We start from the raw sequence: 6000 nt of genomic DNA on the forward strand, positions 1-6000 counted from the left end.
GGAGAGGAAGGTGACCAAATTTAACGTGGAAATGAAAGTGGGAAGGAGAGAAATGGTTAGTTTACTTCAAATAATAAATAAATAAAAATATTTAACATGGAAATGAGGGTGGGAATGAGTTAAAGGGTTAGTTTACCTAAATAAATTAATAAAAATTCTAACTTACTCACCCTCATGTTGACCATCTTTTTTTTTTTAATTACTTAATAAAATATGAATGCAACAACAATCACATTTATTTTAATACAAATTACATTTTAATTTGTTGTTTTATTGATATTTTAAATATTATTATTATTGTAATTTTTTATTATCTTTATTCATCGGTTTTATTATTATTGTCGTTTTTAATGACTTTGTTCTGAAATAAATGCACGTACATTCCTCGTCTCAACGGTTCATTTAAATGGACGTTTTAGTTATATTTACTTATATTATATTTAAAAACTGTGAAATCCAACAGATTTCAAATATCTTATTCTGTGCTTCACAGGAAAATGCAGGTATTTGGAAAGACATGAGGGTGAATAAATAATGACAGAATTTAACATTTTGGTTGCTCTAGCCCTTTAAACAATTAAGACAATGACAGCAATTAACAAAGTATGAGTGAAGATATTGACATTGACAATTTTAGACCGGAGAGCACAGATGTGTGAAGGTATGGGTGTGTTTAGCATAAGGAAACACGTTGCGATAGTGATCCTGAGTGTGTGAGGGTTTGACAGGAGCGCAGCGTGAAAGTGTCAAGCAAGTGTTGCATGATTGCAACGAAACATGGCGAGGTTGCCATGACAGCAGCATGTCCTTCTGCACGGGAAGGGGAGAATTTTTTCCCAAGTTAACAGATGAAGGACATGACTCTATGTCCATTAAGCGCAACAAACACAGACACCCCTATCGTATATACATGCGCAAAAAAACTAATTAATGAACAGTCACACTAACACTCTTTAGCATTCAGTTCTTTACCTCTAATCACAAATCAAGCCACCTTCTCATTAACATAATGACAATAATTAACATAACTGCACAGTGTCGCACAATCACAGCCAATGAGAATTTGTATGATGTTTAATGTACAGATATACAGAGCGGGACTTTGCACCAATGACATTTTACTGTGGGTTTTTTGATGCGACGTTGTAGTAACAGAAACCAACTGATCAACAAAATGTCCTGCCACAGTTGCAGCTAGTTAAGACATGTTAGAAGGCTTTCATCGCTTGTCAAAATATCGCATAGAGCCCGCAGAGGACACGGTGTAACTGTGACATGAACTACAGGAGAAAACGACTTGGAGCAGATGGTGGAAACACATGAAGGATCATGCAGAGAACACACAAGCACATGCTAAGACAACACATCATGGTACATGGACAAACCGGGAGAAACAGCAGTGGAATACATGAGTCGCATAACAATTTAATGAAGGTCACGTTAAGGTCATACTTGGTCTTGCGAAGAGAGTGATATGAATCTGAGGGATCACATTCATGATAAGGGCTCTTATTTATTTTATTTTATTTTTCTGGAGCAGCACGACCAAAGAAAACTCCATATTTTAATAACGTTAGAGTTTATTAGATATTAAGAGATACAGTATCCTATCGAAGTTTGGACGCATTACGCTTTATAAATGCAAAGCTGGTGCTTGGTTATTAATAATGGTTCTATTATCAATGTTAAAAAAAAACAAGCTTTTGCTGCTTAATATTTTGTGGAATACTTTATTCAGTATTCTTTGATGAATACAAAGTTTAAAAGAACAGCATTTATTTGAAATAGACATCTTGTGTAACACTGTAAATGATTTACTGCCTCTTTTGATTAATATATCATTTGAATCTGATGAATGAAAACATTGATGTCTTTTAAAACACACACATACTCCTAATATTTAAATGGTAGTACACCATGATTTCTGCATAGATATTAAGTAACAGCTGAATTCAGCATTGACAATAATAAGAAATGTTTATTGAGCAGCAAATCAGCATATTAAAATGATTTCTGAAGGATCGTGTGACACTGAAGACTGGAGAATTTGTGCTGAAAATGTAGCTTTGCGATTACAGATATAAATGGTATTTTAAACAGTTAATTAAATTGTACTATTTTACAATAGTGTTTTACTGTATTCTGAAAGGTGTCACCAGATGCACATTTTCCACAAGATGGTATGATTCTTTAGGGTTTTAATGAAAAGTATAAACTATAGTGTAAAACAACATCCTTTCTACCTTGTCTAAAACAGCTTTGTTCACAAGTTGTTTTGTTGCATGTCTCTTTAAATGCTAATGAGCTCGGCTCGCCCCGTGATGAACTGTTCTCATGAGAATGTAAACTTTAGCTGTATTTAGCCTTAAAAACCTTATACACAGTTCTTCTGGATCTTCATCGGGTGAAGATATCCAGTTAGACAGAGGGCAGATTTTGTTCAAAAATAACATTAACAATTCACTGCATCTTCCACAGTAATCCACAGCTCAGCTCAGTAAATGATGACTGCTATATTCATTATTACATGCAACAACAAAACGCCCCAGTCACAATGACAGTGGTGTTCATCAACCATTGTGAGAGGGGCCTGTGCAGAACTACGTCACTTTGCCCTAAAACAATAACATGCACTGTGATTTGAAAAAAAAGTCACTGGGTGGATTTTTAGCATTACAGGGTGGCTGTGTACACACTGCAAAGACTCATTTTAAACAACATATAAATGTAAATTTTGCATCTGATGACCCTTTTAAGTGCATAAATGCAACTTTGAAAAGCACAAGAGATACACGCATATTTATATGGAAGCACTTCTGTTTAAATGGGCATGGTCGCATTAAGGTTCTACATCAGTCCAGCTATAGAAAGTGCTATGAATTCATGCAAGCAGATAAATGATAGATCATTGACTTGTGGGACAAAAATCCCTCTGATCGTAACTAAGGAAGAAGAAAACCGCAACATGCATTCTGCAGGGGAGTTACGGACTAGGGTCTGTTTTTGTGCATGTTTTTTTACATGTGCTTTAAAGAAAGGCTTTCCAAGATTGACAGATAAAGGGATGACAACGGAAAGAGAGAGAGAGTTCTTAATGATTTGTATCATTAATAATGTATGGCCAGGCAAGCTCAGGCTCAGGGAACACGACTGCCTGCCTGCAGTCCATCTGGTAAATGACAGAAAAAAAAGAAAGGAAGACAGGATCCAACCTGCTGCTATACCTCTATTAAGAAGAGGGAGATCACAGGATATCTCAGGAATTGTGCCAGGGAGTTATGCATAGTTTAATCTAGCGCTTGCAGGTCCTAGATCAGTTTAGGCAATAAACTCGTCGCCGCGTTATAATGAGACGGGTCAGATCTGATTGCAAATCAACCTCGGTGCGGTTTTTGTTAGTGGTTATTACAGAGCAAAAGGAAGGATGAGTCAGATGAGAAAGGCACACACTTGCGCGCTCATTAATATGCAGTACCGCATGCAATACAGTTGGACCACAGGGGTCTATCACACTCAAACACAAGTGCATGATTAAACACACTCAAACACACACCCTCAATCACACTCATCTTTCACTGTCACTCTAATCTAGAGCATACACGGCATGACGATGATGATGGGAATGATTATAATAGGCGAGTAATTCTCAAGGTCATTATTATCATGATGAAGAAAAGCGAGGGAGGAGAAACAGAACCTATACTGAGAAAAAGGGATTGATGAGTGTGAGAAAGGGAGAAAACATTATGGATTTATTGGAAGCAGCAAGAGAGAAAACTGTGAAAGGGTCAGTTTAGTCCTTGAACCCCTACCAAGACTGGACAGCAGAGAACAATGCTACACAACCGAGATACTGATGCAGCAGAAAGAGCGCTCTGCTCATCTAATCTGATATATTAGGAAAAACTTTCAGACTCAGCAAAAACACAGCAAATTTTCAGGGAGTTTGTGACTGCTTGTGTGTTTTTATTTTGCAATTCAATTTTTTAACTTGAATAAAGGTAGCCAACAGACTGTGTAAAATTACTAATACTAATACTACTATTATTCTTATTAATAATAACAATAAAATAAGGATGCAATTATACAATTTTTGCAGAATAATCCAATCCTGAAAATGTATGTTTCTGCCGAAGCAGAGATGTTTTAGTACAAAGTATAAGTATAAACTTAGGCCTGTCATGATAACAACTTTTTGTTATGCGATATATATAGCCCCATAAATAATTGCGATAAAAGATATTGCTGGCATTTTAAGGCCATGTTATGCCACTGAAAGTATAACCATGATATAACAGCATAATAATGCAAGAAGACCTACATACTTTCAATTAACAACAAATATTTAATTCTTTTAAATATTAAGTTAATGGAAATTAAGTATCAGAATATTAGACACCTTTAAAAAACTGAATAAATCGTAAATACCCATTTACTCACAAGTAGAAAGAAGACAAATGTACAAAAGATTTTTCTTTTTTTTCTCTCTGAAAAGTAAGGGTGCACACTATTGCTGAAAAACACAATCCTTATTTAGCAGTCAGAGCTCTGCATGCACAAAGGCACAGATCCCTAAACTAGGCCATATCTGCAGATTTTATTAAGTTTAACTACAGTTTTTGTAGCAGGATTTTAAAAAATATGAACTAGAACCTCATGACTACACCACGTTACTTACTGCAAAAGAAGCTGCACAAGTGGAACGTCTAAAATGTTATTGGGTTTTTTATATATTTTTTAATGTAAATGTAATGGTCAATATATTGCATTACCAAAAATGATTAAGGTAATGTCGATATATTGCGAGATAAGTTGATATATTGATTATTGCGACAGGCCTACTATAAAATGAAAAGAAATTTTTTAAATGTACAGCACAGTAATGAAGGCAGCAACATGTGGTAGATAAAACAAAACAAGAAAGAATATTAATAATCTTTCATTGCACAGAAGAGTATGATAATATGAAAGGTTTCAATACAGATGCTTGTGTGCATCCTGTGCTTAAAAGCGTTCAGGCTGTACATACACAGAAAATTACAAAATTGGACCCGATACCTGAATATTTGATCAATGCATCCCTAATAATATAGTTATTATTATTATAATTATTTTAAAATAATGATTTTTCGTTAATTTTTAACAAAATTAGGGAAGCACCTCTCATCTAATTTTATGGTGTTTAAAACTACTTGTGCTTGTGTTGCATTTCAAATTTATATGAATAGTAGTAAAAAGATGTATAAAATTAATAATAATAATGTAGGAGGGATAAATCTATTTGGCAGAATATAAAAAAAACCTTCATTCATCTTCACAAGATATTTTTGATGAAATCCAAGAGCTCTCTGACCCTCCATAAAAAGAAAGGCAACTACCATGTTCAAGGTCCGGAAAAGTAGTAAAGACTTGAGTAATGTTAAAATGGTTAAACCATGTTCAATTCAAAAGTGAATCTTGAGTAATGACTTGAGAGCACAGTTTTATCTGCAAAAAAAAATAAAAATAAAGACTTAACTGAACAACTTCTTTTAGTGCTGCATGAAAAGTGATTTTCATGCACATTCTGTCAGTAAAACCGGTTTCGTGATTAGTAGTAAATCTCCATCATCTGCTTTCAGGGGAAACTGCATTTTCTACACAGAGCCATAGTTTTCTGACAAAAAAAAAAGCAGACGATATAATTGTACGATTATGAAATCCTTTTAAAAGCTTGTGAAAATACCACATTTAATAACATGTTTTTACTCCAAATTAACTTCATAACATCAGGCAGGGTTTGAAATAAATCCTTCTGTGAGATGATGAGGCTTCTAACACAGAATAAGACACATTTTTCATAGTATTATAAGCAGTGATAAATTGCATTATAGATATACTTTATAATAATGAAAATGATAAAAATAACTCAGATGAACCATATATCGCCACAGTCGTGTGTTGAATCAATGAAAGCATTTAAATCTTCTGTTCATTCAACAACCACTCCAGGCATTTCCT

Source organism: Puntigrus tetrazona, chromosome 3 (assembly GCF_018831695.1).
Source record: "Puntigrus tetrazona isolate hp1 chromosome 3, ASM1883169v1, whole genome shotgun sequence".
NCBI lineage: Eukaryota > Metazoa > Chordata > Actinopteri > Cypriniformes > Cyprinidae > Puntigrus > Puntigrus tetrazona.